Raw genomic sequence first — 20627 nt, 5'->3', positions numbered from 1 at the left:
ATTTGCCTTGCTTGTGTCCAACCTGGTTTGATTCCTGGCATACCCTATGGTCCCCCGAGCTTGCCAATAATAATTTCTTTTGGGGGGGGTGGGTCACACCTGGTATCACTCAGGAGTTACTCCTGGCTCTGTGCTCAGAAATTGCTCCTGGCAGACTCAGGGGATTATATGGGATGCCGGGAATCAAACCAGGGTCTGTCCTGGGTTGGCCGAGTGAAAGGCAAACGCCCTACTGCTGTGCTACCGCTTTGGCCCCTCCAATAATAATTTCTTTTTTTTATTTTTTCTCTTTCTTTTCTTTTTCTTTTCTTTTTGTATTTTTGGGTCATACCTGTCGGTGCTCAGGAGTTACTCCTGGCTCTGTGCTTAGAAATTGCTCCTGTTATGGGGGACCATATGGGATGATGGGATTTGAACCACCATCCATCCTTGATCGGTTGCATTCAAGGTAAATGCCCTATGCTGTGCTATCTCTCCAGATCCAGTAGTAATTTCTGAGTGCAGAGCCAAGAGTAGCCTAATTGATCACTACTGGGTATGCCCCAGCCCAAAAAATAAGATTAAAAAACCAATGGCCTTCTTATCATTTGTGTTACTCATGAATATCTGGGTTAGGAGCAGGTTAGGGAGGTGTAACTAGTCCATGTGGGACCAAAGATCTCTCCCCAGAAATCCTCTCTCATGCTGTGTGTTCAGCACCTCTCAAGACCCTCCCAAACTACTCTGGCATCTCCCCAAATGATCATCCCTTTAGCAGCCTTCCAACAGGCAGATAATGGAAGCTACCAGACTCTGTAAGGTCCTCAGATGTACTACATGATCCTCAAAAGGTCAAAGAACCATCACTTCTGCCATGTTGTTTTGTTCAAAACCATCACAAAGCCTACTTCAGAGGCCCAGGAATTTTACTCCACCCCTTGTTAGAGATTGGTTGGCTGACCTTACAGAAGTGCCTATGATAAAAGGGCTATATGTGGCCCTCTTTGGAACAGACCATGGGGCATAGGCGAGGTTATCATTTGACAGGGAGAACACAGGGCTGGTGTGTGAGATGCAAGCACAGTTTGGAGCAGGTTGATTTTGAGAGGCCCATCTCTGAGAGGGAAGACAAGGTCCAAAAACCTGCCTACCTACCTCCAACCCACAGCCAGCCCCATCTGTGAGGCTTTATAAAACAAACACCACCTTTGCAGTTGGCCTTTCAAGGGCTGTTCAGGACTTTCAAGACTTTCTGCTAGGGAGGATGCAAGGATAGAGATAAGAAGGAAACTCGAGCTTCCTCCCAGGCTGTTCTTATGTGGGGTTGTTCGTAGTTGTAATCAAGTTTCCTGCTGATTCCATCCAAGGGTCTCGCACTGAGGTAGTGGTGTAAAAAGAAAAGACTCCGAGTCGATGAGCGGCAGCTGGTTGAAGCATTTCCCAGTTTTTCATATGACTCATAAATTTGTTACATGGTGAGGAAATTCCCTGAAAGCTTTTTGGCAGCCTCACCCAGGTCTGACCAGTAGCTAAGAAACACATAACCTTCCAGTTAAGAGAAGGAAAGAAAACACATAAGGCTTTGACTCGGGGCTTAAATGGGGGGTCACCCTGAAAAGCTTTCCTTCCACAGGGTTCACAACAGCTTTTCGTGAGTGTTCCAAGGTTTCTTCAGAAGGTTTGTCATTGTAACCAGACTTGAATCTATAGATAGAGCATGAGGGGGGTGTGTGTGTGTGTGTGTGTGTGTGTGTGTGTGTGTGTGTGTGTGTGTGTGTGTGTGTGTGTGTGTGCTCATTTTCATGTATTAGCCTTATTAAAGATAGGTGTGCCTCTGCTGAGTCTCTGATAGCTCGAAAGCATGTGTGTCTCTACAGACACAGATGTCAATGTCTGAACCAGCAGTCATAGAAGTAGAACTATGAGGGAGATTGCACCTTTCCAGGAATTCTATCTTCCTTTAAAGGATCACACTGGGAAAAACAGAAAAGGTGCCCATCCTTTGCAAGGTATGACACCTTGTTGTCAGAAGCCAATGGAATCTTTCCTTTATTTAAAAGAAACTAAAGAAGATACCTAAGTGAGACCCAGGGTGCCCATGTCAGACATCTTTCTCTTCTTGCTTTGGGTCATGACCACCATATGTAGACACTTAATGCTATTTCACCAAAATATTCAGTCACCAAATTTTATGACTTTTTCCCTTCTTTTAAACAAGTTACTTCATCTCTGGCATCTTGGCAGCATATGGTTCTGTCAAATTCTCCCAGCTTCTAGAACAGAGCTTTGCCATAGGATCTATAGGATGTGAAAATATCTCTATAAATATTACACTTTCATTAAAAAGCTTACTTTTAATTTGGCTTTTCTCTAGCGAAGATATAAAGACACTAATCTAAAAATCAGATTTTCACTTCTATGTTCATAGCATTTTCACAATAGCTACAGCATGGTATCAAGCTAAATGTTTGTCCATGGATGACTGGAGGAGGAAGATATCGCTTATATAGTCCAGGGAATACCTTGCTGTTAAAAACAATTAAATCATGCTTTTGAGGACAAGATGTACAGAACCTGAGGAGATTATGCTTATAAAATAAGTAAGAATGCAAAGGACAATTATTAGATGACCTCCTAATTATTAGGTTTCATTCATTTGTTCATATGGTCATTTGATAGGAATTTACCATAAGAAATTACTAAGAGAAACATGTGGGTCAATAAATATCTAGATTCAGAGAGAACAATGGTGGGTTTCTAAGATATGTGGCTATGAATCTTTTTGGTGATAGGAGTGGTAACTATTTTATATATATATAGAAGTATAAAAGTAAACCCCTGAAATTTTATAATATTTCAGACCACTGATAAGCCAATGAAAAACTCAACATTTAAGTAATAATGATAAAATGATTGTTTAAATTGTTAAATAAAGTCTGAAACTTTATTTTCACTCTGTAGATAAAGAGTAATAAACTCCTAAGACTTCAATGGGTTATCATAAAGAATAGTGATACTGATGAAATATGTCCCCCATGTCTTTATCACAGAGTAAGCACCTATTGAGGTAATTCATGAAAAATATGTTCACATGGTAAGCTCCTGTGATATGACATGTCCTGTCATATCTTCTCCTTCCCACAATTTCTCCCATAACTTCTCCCTCCCTGCCCACTCACCAACTTCCAACCATTTACTTAACCCTAAATGTCTGCAAGTTGTTTGGCACTGATATTACTTTTATTTTTTTTTCTTTTGTCAGGGTTTCGATCAGAAGAACTTGGGCCCCCCATGAGTGGCACCAGGGAGTGGGTCTGATATTACGTTTATTAATTAGATAATATTTCATATTAGAATTGCTAAGTCAAAGGATCTATCAAGAAAACAATGATATTGTTAGGTTTTAATATAGTAATATATTGATTTGAATCTTTGGTAACTCAAATTGTATGTTAAAAATAAGAGTTTATCGGAGAGATAGCACCGAGACATTTGCCTTGCAAGCAGCCGATCCAGGACCAAAGGTGGTTGGTTCGAATCCCGGTGTCCCATATGGTCCCCCGTGCCTGCCAGGAGCTATTTCTGAGCAGATATCCAGGAGTAACCCCTGAGCACCTGCAGGTGTGGCCCAAAAACAAACAAAAAAAAAGGAGTTTAGGGGCTGGCGAGGTGGCGCTAGAGGTAAGGTGTCTGTCTTGCAAGCACTAGCCAAGGAAGGACTGCGGTTCAATCCCCAGGCATCCCATATGGTCCCCCCAAGCCAGGGGCAATTTCTGAGCACTTAGCCAGGAGTAACCGCTGAGCATCTAATGGGTGTGGCCCGAAAAAAAATAGGAGTTTATGCCAGGTGTTAAAGCACTTGCCTTGCACAAGGCCAACCCCACTTCTTTTGCCAACCCCACTTCTATCTCTGGAACCAGATATAGTCTCCTGAGTCCTATCAGGAATGATCCCTGAGCACAGAGCCAGGAGCAAACCCTGAACACAATCAGGTGTGGCAAAAAATTAAAAACAGGAAGCTTGTTTAAATGTTGAATAGAGGGTCATGAAGACATTTCAATGGGAAAAAAAATCTTGGGCAAAAAATTTGGAGAGAGGAAGGCAAAGAAAGGCCAGAGATGAGTGTCCAGAGATGACAGGAGGACATGAGGGAGAGTCGAAGTTGATGATCTCAAGTAATTTCCTTAGAATTCTACATAAGGAAGATGAGAGACCAGCTTTGAGAGTATCAAGACTGGAAGCTGTATGTCAGAAAGATAGCAGAGTGCAGAGCAGAAATTGAGAAGAGTGGACAGAATTAGAAAAATACATTCATAACATATTTAATTTTAGTAAAATGTGCCTGTAAAATAATCACCTTACTCATTTTAAGTGTATTTCAGTGGAATTAAATATATTCACATGATTGTATAACCAATCTCCATAAGTTTTTCATCTGGTGAAACTGAAATTTGAGGACCAGAGAGATAGTATGAAGATAAGACATTTACCTTGCACTTGGCCTAACCCAGTTCAAGCCCCAACACCATGTATGGTAGGTACCCTGATCACAGAACCAAGAGTAAAACCTCAACAACACCTGGTGTGGTAAATATATATATACCATATATATTTACCATATGTATATGTATATATATACTGGAATTCTAATCTCATTAAACAACTTTCCCACTTCCCCTTCTATCACTATGATAGGTTTTATAAAGCTACTGGATATGAAAAAGAAGAGAAAGGTGAGATGGAGAGTTAGAAGGCAGATCAGGTATCATCACCATTCATCAAAATGGGGGTTATGGGGTACTTAATTTTCCATTGCTTATAATAAACCACCCAGAAAATTAGTGACTTAAAACAATGAAGATTTGTTATTGCTCATGATTAAAGAGGGTTAGCAGAAATGACCTGTTGTCTCTATTCTGGGCTTGTTCACTCAACTGTGCTCTGCTGGAGAGTTAGAGAGCAGTGTCTAACCTGGCCTCATTCATGAGCCTGGAAGTTGTCCCTGACTCAGCTGGGCCAGATCCTCAGTTCTCCTCCATCTTGTTCTCCAATTGACTAGACTGTCTTCCTTCCAAGGCAGCTGGCTACTCTCAAGATTTTGACTTCAGAATCCTCCTGATGCCAATGCCTCTTATATCACATTGTATGTGTCAAAACAAGTCACAGAGGAAATAAATTCTACTTAATGGGAGGAGCTACACAGAAGGAGCGGTCATATGTCCTCTATCACATAAAAGTAGGGTCAAGTCCATCTAAAAGAACATGTTTATGGTTAGAGAGAGAAGAAGAAATTGAAATCTACTCAGGAAGAGATTCTCTAGCCCAAAGAGAACCAGCACATATAAAAGAATTTAAAATATAAGTGGAAAAGATGAGCCCAAAGACACTGAGATAAAGTGGTCAGAGAGTTGAAAGTGCTGGTCGAGAAGCTCAGAGAAGAGAGTGGTTGATAGAATCATACAGCTCCAAGGTGTAGTGCCCTGAGATTTGCCTCAAGGAGAAAAGCAATCATTAGATATGGTGACTGGAAAGATCCTACTTGCTTTGCTGAGAGAATTGTTTGCAAAATGCTAAGAACAAGCACCTCTAAACAGTGATTTTGAAGATGCAGGAACTTTCTTTGCTCCTCAGGACACAGCTCACTAGTAAATGCAGCGGCAGAGGGTAGAGATTCAAGGAGAAAGGATCATTCTTCCCCCACTCCGGTGACATCAGGCTTGACCTGTGTGACCTTTTTTAGCCAATAGTCTAGGAACAGAGGCCAAAGGTCATGTGTGCCACAGCTCTAAGGGCCATGCTTGGCTCCATCATTGTTTATTTTTTTCCTTTTACCTTAAGAATAGTGGGTCCCTTGTAGGCATTGCTCCTTTAGCCAGAATCCCAGAATACCTGGGCAGTGTACCACTGGCATGGGAGGCTCTTGCAAGCTACTGAGTAATTGGGGTTATTTATGAGCATAGTAAAGCCTAGCTGAGCTGGCTGATGCGATAGGCAGGAAGTATTCATTCAATTCTTTCAAGTAGAGACAGAGATAAGAGCCCCAAATTGGGAATAGTTCAAAGTATCTGAGGTAAGGATCAGAGAGAGACCCCAGAAAAGGGAACACTAGGACTAGACCTAGAAATCTGGGAAACATAAAGAGTAGGCAGCATGGGGGGTGAGGGTTGATGGGGAGGTGGAATGTTAATGTCCTAATCAAGACCATTCCTTCTTGGGTTCTTTTTTTTTATGTTATAAATTCAGCATAAAAACTTTCTAGTTGCTCCGAATACTTGTTTAATAGTATGCTATGGTTTTCTTTTGAAATAGGCCAAAACCTGTAACAGCAAACAGGGGCTGCTGCATATTAATGGCTTGGCCCAGTCTATGCATAGGAAGGAGGTCCAAATAAAACTGGCATTTCAGAGCACAGCAAAAATAAAGAAGGTTCTAGAAAGCGCTCCCAATCCTGCCTGAAAAAATAAATAAAATAAAATAAAATAAAATAAAGCAAAACACTCTTCCTTTTAAGACGCAAATACTGACTCGTGAAGATGCTCTGCAGAAGTGGAGCCTGCCTTTCTAAAATGAGGGCAATCAGAGCCTGGCAGGAGTGCAGGGGGGTGGTTGACAGAATTGAGATAGTCCCAGTAACAGCTCCCTTCCCCATCTTCAGCACTGTTGGCTTCATGCTGCAGCAGAAGGCAAACTGCCAGCAGGCCGAGAGCTTCAACCCTCAGGAACTGTGAACAGTGCCCAACTCTCCAGGGGGTCTGTATGTCCCAAGGCTTAGGTGAGCAGATTTGGTGGAGTGACCAAGTGTGCGAGTATACATGTGCATGCCCACTCCCATGCTCTCTCACACAAACACATACGTTCAATTTAGCAGAGGAAGTCAAGGCAAATAGTTTAATCATAACCATCCCTCGGGGCAATTTGGAATCATTTTCTCATTAGAGGATATAATGTGGAGCATGACTAATGTTCAATCAGACAGTAGCTCCCACTGCCATTACATGGGCTGGGGCTCTGATTAATGGAGGAAGGGGGCCTGTCCTTCCTTTTGGAATCCAGGGGCAACGGCTGGAGTCCAGTGATGGGGAGTGGAGGTGGAAAGGGGGGATCTTTATTCAATATAAACATGAAAAATAAAATCACAGGACCCCTCAGGTCTTGAGCAGAGATGATTAAAGCTCGAGGCAGCATCATGCCCCTGAAACCTAGGAAGCCTTGAAACACTCTATCCTCAAAGGAAACTGAGCAGGGGTGGGGGCTTTATTTCTCATTTGGTAACCCCATTTCTCTTCCTATTCTACCTATACCTATGCTCATGTCTCTTAGTTTCTCACAGCTTCTCCATTTCTCACTCCTCTAGCCTATGCCACCAACATACGCAATGCCACCAAAATACACAAACACACCCCTACACACACACTATGTCTGCTTCTGGGACACACAGCAATCCCATACACACACACTGTATCTGCTTCTGGGGCACACAGCAGTTACCTCTTTTGTCCTCCATGCCTATTTCTTCTGCTCTGATGAATCTGTGAGACTTCTGATCCCAGAGTTGTGTCTAGAAAGTCCTGAGTCAGGAGGAACTGGCTTTTGTTCTCTTACTTCAAAATGGTAGCTCGGGTATTCATGCTAAACAGCCTGGGAATTTTTTAGAATTTTTCTCCAGGAGCAATACAGGAAGCAGCAGCCAAATTTTAGAAAAATTCCAAGTTATTGGTGGCAAAAGCAGACTCATGAGGTTGTAGCAATAGTACAACAGGTAGGCTGCTTGCCTTGTACAAGACTGACCCAGGCTCAATCCTCAGCGTTCCATGTGGTCACTCAAGAACTACCAGTAGTAATTTCTAATTGCAAAGCCAAGCGTTACCCCTGAGCATCACTGGGTATGGAAAAAAAAAGTTAATTAATTTAAAAGTAAGCTCTAAGGTGTCTGCCTTGCAAGCGCTAACCAAGGAAGGACCACGGTTCGATCCCCCGGCATCCCATACGGTCCCCCCAAACCAGGAGCAATTTCTGAGCGCTTAGCCAGGAGTAACCCCTGAGCATCAAATGGGTGTGGCCCGAGAAACCAAAAAAAAAAAAAATGTTTTGGCCCGGAGAGATAGCACAGCTGTGTTTGCCTTGCAAGCAGCCGACCCAGGACCAAAGGTGGTTGGTTCGAATCCCGGTGTCCCATATGGTCCCCCGTGCCTGCCAGGAGCTATTTCTGAGCAGTCAGCCAGGAGTAACCCCTGAGCACCACCGGGTGTGGCCCAAAAAACAAAAAACAAAAGAAAAAAGTAAGCTCAACGCTCAAACCCCTCAGATCTATAGAATTTAAGCCTATATTTTATCAAGCTCTACAGAAGGTAAAGCAGACAGTCACCTGTAGAGATGCAGGCAGGCAGGCTCATGCAGGGAGGCCTGAGACCCAGCCTGAGTTTTATATTGTCAGCTTCATACTTTACAGAATCCATGACTATAGTCCACACCCCCCAATGATTTTTTTAAAGTCCCCTTTTGGTCCAGGTCCCTTTCATTGTAAGATAACCAATTTGGGAATCTTAAATTCAGAAATAGCATTAGGTTTGTTTGCCCCAATACAAAGATTGCTCTCTGTATAGGCGCCCTCCCCATGTACTAAGTGAAGGGCATTCTGCAAATTAAGTCACTCACATGATTTAGCAAGTGTTTCCCCCAAGTGGCCAATATCACCCCTGATGGGGGCGCTGCAACCATCTGGTTGCTGCAGTAATTCTGTGAGCAGTTGATGGACACTTTTTGTTTGTTCCCTTAAAGAAAGTAGATTTCCAGTTGGGTGCTGAATAATTTAATAGGCCAAATATAAGTTGGGGTATCTAGGTCTTAAGCACCCTGATGGGTATGCACTCTTTTTGAGGCCCTGGGGGAGACTCATAGACAATTCAAAGCTTGGTTTTTGTACCCATGAAATGTTTATTTCCTGGGGCTAGGACCAGCCCACAAAAACCACCCATTAGGTCATGGTTTTACACACACACAACACACACACACACACACACACAATGCCATGAGGGAATTAATGCAGTACCAGTTACTCAGCAGTTAGTCCTGCTTAACTTCCTCCTGGAAATGGCTTGACAATCCATCGCCTCAACTTAGCCCATTTCACCACATGCAAAGATAGCAGAAGGAAGGTGTCACTCCAGTATTCTCTTTCCCCCTTTCTGGAGCACTGGAAGGTCAAGTGCCCCCAGATCAGCCTTAATCTGTCTCCTCTCAGACCCCAGACATTGACTATCAGGTTAAAGAGTATCTATTTACCCCAAACCATACCTCACAGACCTGAGGACAGCAACACAGCCAGAGGGAATATCCTGTCCATGTCTAACTTCCATCTGCTGAACCTTCTACTGCCAGTGTCCCCCTCCACCTCTTCTCCTCACTAAGGGTCACTATGGTGACAACTGTGGAATGATCTGGAGAGAGTCCGATCCCACAATGAGGATTTTCCTCTAGTAAAACTACTGGTGTCTTTTCAGGGCTACCAGAGTCTGATTAAAGTACAGGTGAATGTCTGAGTAATTGAATGAGGATTCAGAGGGGCAGAGGCTGATTAGAGAGTGTGAGGTGTTGGCACTGGGTAGTGCCTGGCCAAGACAAAGTGGTTCTGGTGAAGGAGATGGGGCAAACCTTTAAATCTTTCTCACTCCACAAGGTACCATTCCTTCTGTCCCATCACACACAAGTCACTGTTTATATGCAATGTTCAGGGACACTGGGAGAGGGCAGTGAGGGCAGAGCAGTTTCACTGGTTCAATGGGGTATACTCCAGGCAGCTGTTGGGATGAGGAGCTGTGGTGGTGTAAGGGGAAATATCCCCTCTGTAGAGCTGCTGGGTTCCTGAATGAGATTGGGGCTGGGGTTCTGTCTGGGACTGGGAGCTGGGGTCCCCTGATTTCTGCAGAGGAAGTGGGTGAATGGATAGATGGATGAGAAGATGGAAGAATCGATGGATGGATGGATAAATGGATGGATGGATGGATGGATGGATAGAGCAATGGATGGAACAATTGATAGAGCAATGAATGGATGGATGGAGCAATGGATGGAACAATGGATTTGTGGATCAATGGCCACAACTGGAATGGTACAGTAGTCCTGGTAGCAAACAGATGATGAAGTCACTATTAAGCACAATGAGTATCCAGCCCTCCTGTGGGCAAGGTCTAGCAATGAGGCACAGCTAAAGATGTTGGGCAACGTCCTGTTGTCAGAAACCAATGTTCAAATATTTATCATGAGGTAGGATAAGGTCCCTCAGCTGCCCGCCTCCTGTATTAGCATACTAGGATCCCCAGCATTCCATCCCTAGGCCACCATGTGGAAAGGAACCCAGAGTCATGAACAGCTCGACCCTGGGCCATGAACTAACGAAGTCATTGGTCTCTTAGAGCCCTTCTAGCTGTACCCAGGGTCCTGGCAATACTTTTGAACTTTGGTGTTTAAGTGTTTACAGGAATTGTGGTTCACAAACCCACTAGATAGAAGCTCCATGAAGGCATAAGCATCTCCTTTCAATTCCCCCACACCCTTTACCAAGACTTCAGTAACAATAATGCCACCTAAAATGAAGACTTCTGCTCAACATGTGGACCACACCCATGGCATATGCTCGGTAGACATGCAGAACCTCAGGTCTTCAGACTGACCTATCACAATCTTCATTTTAACACAGTTTGAGAAGAGTCTAAGGCATTCTCAGCCCTGCACAAGGCATCCTGTGGAAGTAGAGCAGGCATGGGGAGTGGGCCTCAAAAGCAAGCCAATTCTGTATCTTTTCAGCTGCAAGGCTACAGAGCCTTTCCCTATGCTAATCCTGGCTCAAGCTTTTGCATCTGCAAAGGAAGAATGCCTGCCCTTGGCATCTTAAATATAAGCTGGGAATGAGTTTCTGTAAGTTAATTCATTAGCAGTTAGGTATCCAGTTAACACAGAAGTGTTGACAGTCTCATGTTTATGATGGGGGAAAAAAGGATATAATCTAAATGTCAATCAGGAGGAGATTGCTGCACTAACTGGGACATGCGCCAATGACACAGGACAGCACGGTTAGGAAGGATAAACAATTTGCTCATAATATCGTGCTGAGTGGAGAAAAGCAGGATCGCAGAACAAGATGTGAAGTGTGATACCAACCATGAAACAAAAAAGCCTTCACACATAGATGTTTATGCATATGTAAAGAAAAGTTTGAGGATAACAGAGAGAACTGAAAAAGGGAAAAAAAAAGACTTTCACTTTCTAACTATATATACAATATATTTCATTAACCATAATATTATGTATTATAAAATATATGCTTAATAATGTATTAATTATACTCAATATAACAATTATTTCATAAATAACATTCATTTACACATTCATCTCTCTTTGTAAATAGATATATTTAAATATATACATATAAATATTTGGCTTGGAGGGGCGCATCAATTATACTCATAGCTCACTCCTGACTTTTCACTCAGGAATCACTCCTGGCGGGCCCAGGGGACCATAGGGGCTGCTAGGATTGAACCTGAATGAGACACATGCAAGGCCAAATGCCTACCAGCTGTACTATCTCTCCAATCCCCCTAGATATTATTTTAAATATTTAAATTAGTTCCAAAATTATAAATAAATTTAGGATATTATTACCATCTTTATTGATGAGGAGGAAGTCAGAGTCAGGGCGACTTAATCCAGAAATGAAAACACATTCATAAAGTCAAGTTTCTTCCTTGGGGTTGGACAACTAACATGCCTGGAGCCTGTGGTCAGTCTTATTACAATATGCTCCGTGGGTAGAGACACCATGTATCTTTTAGGTCAAGGGAATTTCTTTTCTAATTTCCCCAACATTTACTATGCTTATGCAAAAAAAAAAAAAAAAAAAGCCACATCTACCCCCTCTTTTATTTAAAAATTTTATTTACATCTTCTAGATAGGGGTTCCTGCCTTTTTCAAAGAACCTTGGAACATGAATCACTTTGTTTTGCCTCATATTTCTATGTCTTCTTATAAATTGAGAAAAGAGAAGAAAATAAAAGTGATGGGACCCAGGGCCAAGTGGTCTCAAGTGCATTGAATGGGAAAAAAAATGTTCAGAACTAAATACCCAAGCCATAGTCAACAACAATAGAATCAAGAGACCCAAACTATTAACAAGCTAAACACAAAATGGACCTGTTACACCAGTAGTCCAGAGGGCTAAGGGTGGAGGTAAGAGATGCATGCTGGAAACTCTGGTGGAGGGAGGTCAACACTGGTGGTTGGGAATGGCCCTAATTCACTGTCACTATAGGCCTGAAATACAACTATGAAAGACTTGTACTTCACAATGGTCTCAATAAAAAACTTTAAAAAAAAAAGTTGAGTTTCTTCAGCAAAACTCACCTCAACCACTACAGCCAGTGTGAGGTCCTGGAATGAATGGTAAATGCCAATTATGAGAATAGATATTTTCAGATGCAAGCATCCCCTTCCTGTTCACTATCTCTAAGATCCCTGCCTAAGGCTTACTGCAGATTAAAGAGGCTGCCCAGGGATCTCTTCAAAGTGACTGTGCTGTAGCACATAGGCCTTGCATGTATGAGGCTTTGGATTCAATCCTTGGTACTATACCCTCATCTTAGCATTGCCTAATGCAGCCCTGATGACCAATAAATATGACCACTATAAAAAAAAATCAGGGAACTGAGTGACAGTACAGTGTAGAGAATATTTGCCTTGCATGCAGCAGACCCAAGTTTGATCCCAGTACTCACATGATTCCCTGCCCACATGATTCCAGCACCCACATGATTCTCTTCTCAGGAATGAGCCCTGAGCACAGTGTCAGGAATAACCCCTGACCACAGCCATTATGCATTAACTAACCAAGTTGTTTAATAAATAAAATAAGTCCAAGGAGATAGTACAGAGATTAAAGTGTCTGCCTTGCATGTGGTTGGCTTCAGTTCCATCCTTGGCTCCTCATATGGTCTCTGAGCTCAGAGCTAGAAGTAAGTCCTGAGCACCACCAAGTGTGGCCCAATTCTCCCTCAAACCCCTGGCAAAATGAAATGAATCCAGTGGCCTTTGATCAGAACAGAATGGACTCTATGTATTCACTACTAATCATGAGCCTTCTCAGCACACTATGGAAGTATGGAAGGAGGCCAGGACAAAGTCCCTAAACATTCTGAGGCAAGTTAGGGGCACCAGGTAGGAAAGGCCAACAGGCAGCTCCTGCCCCTTCCCAGTGATGCCCTGGAATGTCACATCTGGGATCAAGAGAATTGAAGATGAAGACAGGTCCAGGACTTCTCAGTTCATAACTGGAAAACTACTCACACCAGCAGAGGTGCCCCCAGGGGACCAGAGAGCAGCACTCTGATGGAACCTGACCCTACATGACAAGTCACAGATGCTGGGAGTCAAGGCCAAGAGGATGTCTGCTAGGTAGGAACTGGTTCTGAGGCAGTAGAAGGCCACAGAAGGGGAGGGCAAGACTCCCTTCTTGAGTCTTGAGAAGAGCTCAAAGGACTCTAACTTGGTTGTGTGTTTTGCCCCTTCCCTTCTCTTCACTGTGGCTGCTGCGATGGCCAGGTGGTCATAGTGCCCACATACATTTAGTTGCCAGGTTTCATTGTGGCGCTTGAGCTGGAATAGCTGCACCACCAGGACTGTGCAGAGCATGGGGGTGATCGGCTCTCAGATTCACCCATGCCTGGCTCTATGGAGCCACATCTTCAGGCTCCCAAAATTCCTCTTTATTTTGAAACACAAATTTAACTAGGCATCCTGTTTGGTTTGATGCTACTTGGTGGTTGTGTTATTACAGGACTTCTTTGCTTGCTTGCTAAATCTGGCTCATCTAATTCCAAAAACATCTTGGAGCAAGAAAGCCTGGAGCTTGTCACTGTCCCTATACTGAGAAGCAGACAGTAGGATCCAGGAGTGTGGAGAGTGCTCCCACAGTGTGTGAGCGGGCGGGGAGGCAGAGCAGGATAGGGGTCCTAGCCTGCTCTTAACCCCAGACCAACAGCTCCCCAGAGCAAAACCACCCAAGAAGTTTATTAAAGTGATTTTGAGGGCCCAGAGACAATCTAGAGGGTAAACTGCTTGCCTTGTGTTAGGTCACACCCAAAACAAAGGCAGTCCCCCAACTTCATCGTTCCTTTTTACCTATCCCTTTGACATGTAAAGGTCCACCTTGATAGGTAATTTTTGTCTCTCACTCGACCTTGTCTCTCCTGGTGAGTTTGTACTGGTTTAGCATAGAAAGGTCAGTCTGGCTTGGCACACAGAGAGACCACGAGATGAAAAGTCACTGACTCCTGACTCTCTCCTGACTGGCTTGGTTTATTAATTCTTCACAGCTACCCTTGTTCAGACCCACCGCCTGGGGTTGGAAATACAGTGCATGGGGTGATTTCACAACATGGAATTATTTCACAGCCTTGCACACGGCCAACCTGGGTTCAATACCAGGAATTCCATATGATCCCCTGAGCACTGCCAGGAGTGATTCTGAAGTACAGAAGCAAGAGTAAGACCTGAGCATTGCCAGATGTGACTCAAAAATGACAACAGAATCAATACCCAATCTACAATAAGCTATACACAGAGGGGATCAGTTATACTAGCAATCCAGGGGCAGGCAAAGAAGGGAGATACGGGATGCATGGTGGGAACAGGGGTGAAGGGAGGACAATAATTGTGGTTGGAATGCCCCTGATTCATTGTCACTCTTTACCTTAAATATTACTTTGAAAGATTCATAATTCACTTTGGTCACAATAAAAATATTAAAAAAAATAATAAAGTGACTGAATAGACTGGGTAGATAGATGGTAGAGAAGGTAGAATCATTGCCTTGCATGAAGTTGACCCAGGAGTACAAAACCAGTAGTAAGCCCTGAGTACTGCTGTGGTTGGCCCAAAAAAATTAAAAGTTAAATGAAATTAAAATAAAAGTGACTGAAGAGAAAAGTGTTCAAGAATCCACCCAAAGTGATGGATCACTGAAGGCCATGGGGCAAGAAAGGGTAGGGATATCAAAAGATTGTGCAATCACTTCCTACTCCTTCACAGCACTTGTTGGTTCTCTGTTTTATTATTTAAAACTGAGAAAACAAATGAGCAAATGTTTCGTGTTGGAAGAAGACAGGAATTGGGCATACAAGGGGAGAAGAACCCAGACACAAGGAAACAATCTAAGTATTGAAACCGACTCTAGAGTTTTCTCACACACCCGGGAACCCATCTCACGGAAGTAAACATGCAGACAAAGATTCCCTTGTGCGCAGCTTGTACAAACCAGGCTTTCAAGAACCACTGAATATGGGCTGAGAAAGATAGCACAGTAGGTAAGGCACTTGCTTTGCACACGACAGATCATGCTTTTATCCTGGCACCCCAGATAGTCTCTCGGTCACTGCCAAGAGTGATTCCAGAACACAGAGCCAGGAATCAGCCCTGAGCACAGCCAGGTATAGCCCCAAATCAAACAGAGCAAAAACTATAGATGGTCATGGGAAAATACTCAAGATGCTAAAAAGGAAAAAAAAATTAAAACAACAGCAACAACAACAAAAAAATTTAAATGAGTGTTCAGTTCTGCTGTGAAAACCACAGTATGCACACAGATAAAGAAGCCAATGTTTGGAGCTTCTCCAAACCTCCTGCTCCTCAGTGCAGTGGAGTTCAGTGGGGTTCAGTCCCCACTAGGGACCCAATAGCTGAAAAGAATCTGCCTGCCTGACCCTTTCTGCTCTCAGAAGGGCTTCAAGGGAAAGTATGAGAGTGGTTCGGTGAACCTATAGGCTGGGAAGGGCACCTCACAGGCAAATAACCATCAGCATGTGACTTCCTCTGAGATGGAAGGAAGCAGAGCTCCGGAACCCTATGGAAATCAGTTTGCAAAAGAAATGGAAAACAGGGAGGTACTCAATGCTACAGCCCCTACCTTGAATTTCCCCCCTCTCTACACCCCCGACATAGGTCTCACCACCAAAACTCACTCAGCCAGATTCAACGGGGAATCACCAAAGTGCCAATAAATCTTTACACATCACTTGGCCCTGCGGCTCAGAGTCCAGAAAGCTCTTGGGCAACACAAGAAGAAATTTATACAGAGGAGTCAGAGCAATTGTGCAGAAGGTAGGGTGCTTGCCTTGTTGGGTTCAATCCTTGGTAACCCGATGGTCCTCCAAGTCCACCAGAAGTGATCCATGAACATAGAGCCACGAGTACGCCCTGAGCACTACCGAGGATGCTCCAAAAAATAATAATAGGGGCCGGAAAGACAGCAGCGTTTGCCTTGCAAGCAGCAGATCCAGGACCTAAGGTGGTTAGTTCAAATCCCGACATCCCATATGGTCCCCCATGCCTGCCAGGAGCTATTTCTGAGCAGATAGCCAGGAGTAACCCCTGAGCACTGCCGGGTGTGGCCCAAACACCAATAATAATAATAGTAATAATAAAGAAGAGAAAATTTTTGCACAGTCTGAAACCATGAACAATTAGGGTTTAGGATTTAGGGTTCTCTGGGGGAAAAGTGGAGTAGGCAGACAGAATATGAGACAGAACAAGCCATCTCTGATGGCTGGGAGCAAGTTGGACTCCAAGGTCTCCTCCTAAAATCTCCCCCTCCATCGGCCCTCCAAATTCCCTCTCTCTACACCAATCTTTCCACAAACCCCCAATGCTTCACCAGGCCAGGCTAAACTATATATGTGGGGGTTCAGGGTGGTAGAAGGGGGAGACTAGATTAAATCCCAGGAAGGTGAGTTCGAGACAGGACCCAAGTCCTGGTCATGATGGGAAGTGGAGTGGCCAGGAAGAACATCTCAGCTCCTGACCCCCACTGAGCTCTAGCGTTCCCCAGTCCAAGAAATCTGGAGCAGTTGGACAAGGTTCTTTCGCCCTGGAGAAAGGAGGCTTCTTCCTGGGCCGCCTCCATGGACACCAGCAGGCCCTGAGCCCCGGCTCACAGCAATTACATCAGCACAGGACGTCTTTGTTTTGAGCAGGGGCTGGTTTTCCCACAAGCGACTGAAATAAATTAGAGCGTTTTCAACGAGGGCGGTTGAAAGCGGCACTCTTGGAAAAATCTCAGCAGCTGCTCTTTATTGGATTATAACTAGGAGCAAAACACCCCAAACCACACAATCGCCTGCGAAGAGGGGGGTGGAGAGGGGGGAAGCAAATCAAATACAACATTGTTGTAGGCTCTGGAAAATGTTTCCCCAGGAAAACCAGCCTGGGAACCTGGTCAATGTTCTCTAGCTTGCCTGCTCGGGGAGACAGACTCTGTGCTCCTCGGGGGTCAGATACAGTTTGTCTACACACAGGCGGTCAGACACCCACAGCCACACACAGGCAGGCTGGAGACGGGACAGGCGCTCATCAGAGGCTGCCTCCATGGGGCTGCTCAGAGATCTGAAGAGAAGATTCCTCTACATGGCCCATATTAGGCCCTCTTTCCTTAGAGGACCTTGAAAAATAGTTGAGGGACCAGAGAGATAGCACATCTGGTAAGGTTCTAGCCTTGCATATGGTCAACCCCAGTTCAATCCCCAACTCTGTACAGGGTCCCTGGAGCACCTCCAGGAGTGACCCCAGAGTACAGGGCCAGGAGTAGCCCCTGAGTAACACACTGTACCAAGTGTGGCACAGAAAAATAAAAAGAAAGCAAATAGGTGAAATCACTCACTGGGGAGAAAGGTGGCTATAAGGGCAGGAGCTCATACTTTGCATGAGGGAGTCGTGGGTTCAATCCCTGGCACCACATAGTTTCTAGCAGTAGCCCCAGAGTACTGCCAGGTGGGATCCAAAAAATAAAAAAGGAAAAGGGAAAACTTCCCTATTGGCAATGTAAGCATATCCCATGGAGGCCTGAGCCAGAAAGAGCTATTCCCTAAGAATCCTGCCGAAGATTAAATCCACTGTAGGGACTCAGCTAGCTCAGCAGATGGCTTGAGATGAAAACACAGAGCACTGTGGGACACCAGGGCCCTCTCACTCTGCTCCCACATTTGAGTTTAAACAAGGTGTTTGTCTTCCACTGAATCTCAGCTTTCTGATCCATAACATGGGTAGTACTTTACTTGGCCTCCCATTTTGCAGTATAGTGTTGGGGATGGATTTTATTATTTTTCTATTTTCTATTTTGGTTTTTGGGTCATACCTAGCAGTGCTCAAGGACTGACTCATGTATCTGTACTTAGGGATCACTTTTGGCAGAGCTCAAGGGATCACAAGGGATGACTGAGATTGAAACCTGTATGGCCACATTATCTTGAGCCCCATTGGGGAAAGGGTGAATTTCAAAGCTTTAAATGAAGGGTCAGAGAATATCCAGGGGTTCAAGCACCTGCCTTGCATCTGGCCAACAGGAATTCATTCCCAGGGACCCAAAGCACCACCAGGAATGAACAGAGCCAGAAGTAAACCCCATATGAATATATCCAGGTATGACATAACCCTCTCAAATGAGAAATACAGAGCAAGGAAGCAGGCCTGACTACAAAGGGGCAGAGGGAATTCTCTGGGCTGATACAAAAGGTCCTTATCTTGATCAGGTTTGGAGTTCCTCAAGCCCATGCAATTTTAAAAAATGATCAGTGTGTCATCAATATCTATGCATTCCACTCCATGTAAATCACATATGGTTTTTAAATATAAGACACAGAGTTCAAGTGTTGAACAAACAGAAGCCACCTCTGCCGCCATAAAGGAAGTTCCACTGGCCTGCTGTGAACAAGACACTCTCAAGCAAATAAAGTCTCACTTCACCCTCAGATGGAAGATTATTTGGAAGTTCAGGTTCAATAGTTTCAGAAAACACATATGTTTGTGTCTAGTTCAAACTGGCTTGCTAGGTATTTAAGAAAAGAAAAAACATTAGTTCAATTCAGAGTTCAGCCGAAAAATAATAATATTTGGACTCGGTTTGGGGTTCAATGAATCAGGGCAGTGTTTTCCAATTTGGGAGTCATGGTTCGGTTCAGTTCAAGTTCTTGTTAGAATATCCCAGCATGGGACTCAGCCCCAAGGACAGGACCAGCAGGACCCACTAGGCATTGTCCATACACTTCCAAACCTTTTAGATCAGCATGGGTCAAAGAAGCTCTTTCCTGAGGAAGGAAGGAAGAAGGAAGGAAGGAAGAAGGAAGGAAGGAAGGAAGGAAGGAAGGAAGGAAGGAAGGAAGGAAGGAAGGAAGGAAGGAAGGAAGGAAGGAAGGAAGGAAGGAAGGAGGGAAGGAAGGAGGGAGGGAAGGAAGGAAGGAAGGAAGGAAGGAAGGAAGGAAGGAAGGAAGGAAGGAAGGAAGGAAGAAGGAAGGAAGGAAGGAAGGAAGGAAGGAAGGAAGGAAGGAAGGAAGGAAGGAAGGAAGGAAGGAAGGAAGGAAGGAAGGAAGGAAGGAAGGAGGTAGGGAGGGAAGGAAAGAGGTAGGGAGGGAAGGAAGGGAGGGAAGGAAGGAAGGGAGGTAGGAAGGAAGGAAGGAAGGAAGGGAGGGAGGGAGGAAGGAAGGAAGGAAGGAAGGAAGGAAGGAAGGAAGGAAGGAAGGAAGGAAGGAAGGAAGGAAGGAAGGAAGGAAGGAAGGAAGGAAGGGAGGGAGGGAGGGAGGGAGGGACGGAGGGAGGAAGGAAGGAAGGAAGGAAGGAAGGAAGGAAGGAAGGAAGGAAGGAAGGAAGAGAAGAAAGGAAGGAAGGTAAAGAAGAAAGGAAGGAAAGAAAAGGAAAGGAAAGGAAAGGAAAGGAAAGGAAAGGAAAGGAAAGGAAAGGAAAGGAAAGGAAAGGAAAGGAAAGGAAAGGAAAGGAAAGGAAAGGAAAGGAAAGGAAAGGAAAGGAAAGGAAAGGAAAGGAAAGGAAAGGAAAGAAGAAAGGAAGGAAAATTTAAGAGATAGAGGTCAGAAATTACTCCTGGAAGGCTCAGAGGACCATATTCCTGGATGCTGGGGATTGAATCTGGGTTGTCCAGATGCAAGGCAAACGCCCTACCCACTGTACATCGCTCCAGCCCCAGTTTACCCTTTTATTTTTTTAATCTTTATATTTATTTTTAGTTAATTAAATTTTAATTGAATCATCATGAAATGCAGTTACAAAGTTGTTCCAACACCCATTCCTTCACCTGTGCACTTGTGCACTCTTGGGCTTAGATGCACACACAGGAGAATGCAGGACTTGGTTCTTGAGATGCTGCCAGGCACCATTCAGCACAGAGCAACAGCAAGCATGACATCTGGATAGTCCATGCCCTGGACACTGGGGTGGGGGATGTGGTTCGTCCAATGCCTTGGCCAGGGGTAGAAGTCTCTACCCACAGCCAGAGTTATCCAAGCAATTGGTGAAGACATAAAGCCTGCCACATCACCCTAGAAACAGGGGTCACTTCCTCTGAGCCCTAGTTTCTATCCTCTACCCTTCTAAACTCAGCAAATCTCCCCATTTCTGTTGCCAATATTCTCCAGTAGGAACAGAGATGATGAACCGGAGACAGAGCTCATAACTAAATATTTGTAGGGGGTTCTCAGAAGAGCCTTTATGTGGGATGGGAGTGAATATAAATAAGCCTATCAGAGTCGAAGGTTCCTTTCTCTCCTGGCCTCGAACACATAAGCCAGCCACTGCCCACCGCAGTCCAAACTCCCCA

Source organism: Suncus etruscus, chromosome 18, assembly GCF_024139225.1.
Source record: "Suncus etruscus isolate mSunEtr1 chromosome 18, mSunEtr1.pri.cur, whole genome shotgun sequence".
NCBI classification, from domain to species: Eukaryota; Metazoa; Chordata; class Mammalia; order Eulipotyphla; family Soricidae; genus Suncus; species Suncus etruscus.
The sequence above is the reverse complement of the archived record's forward strand: the minus strand, read 5'-3'. Positions refer to the sequence as shown.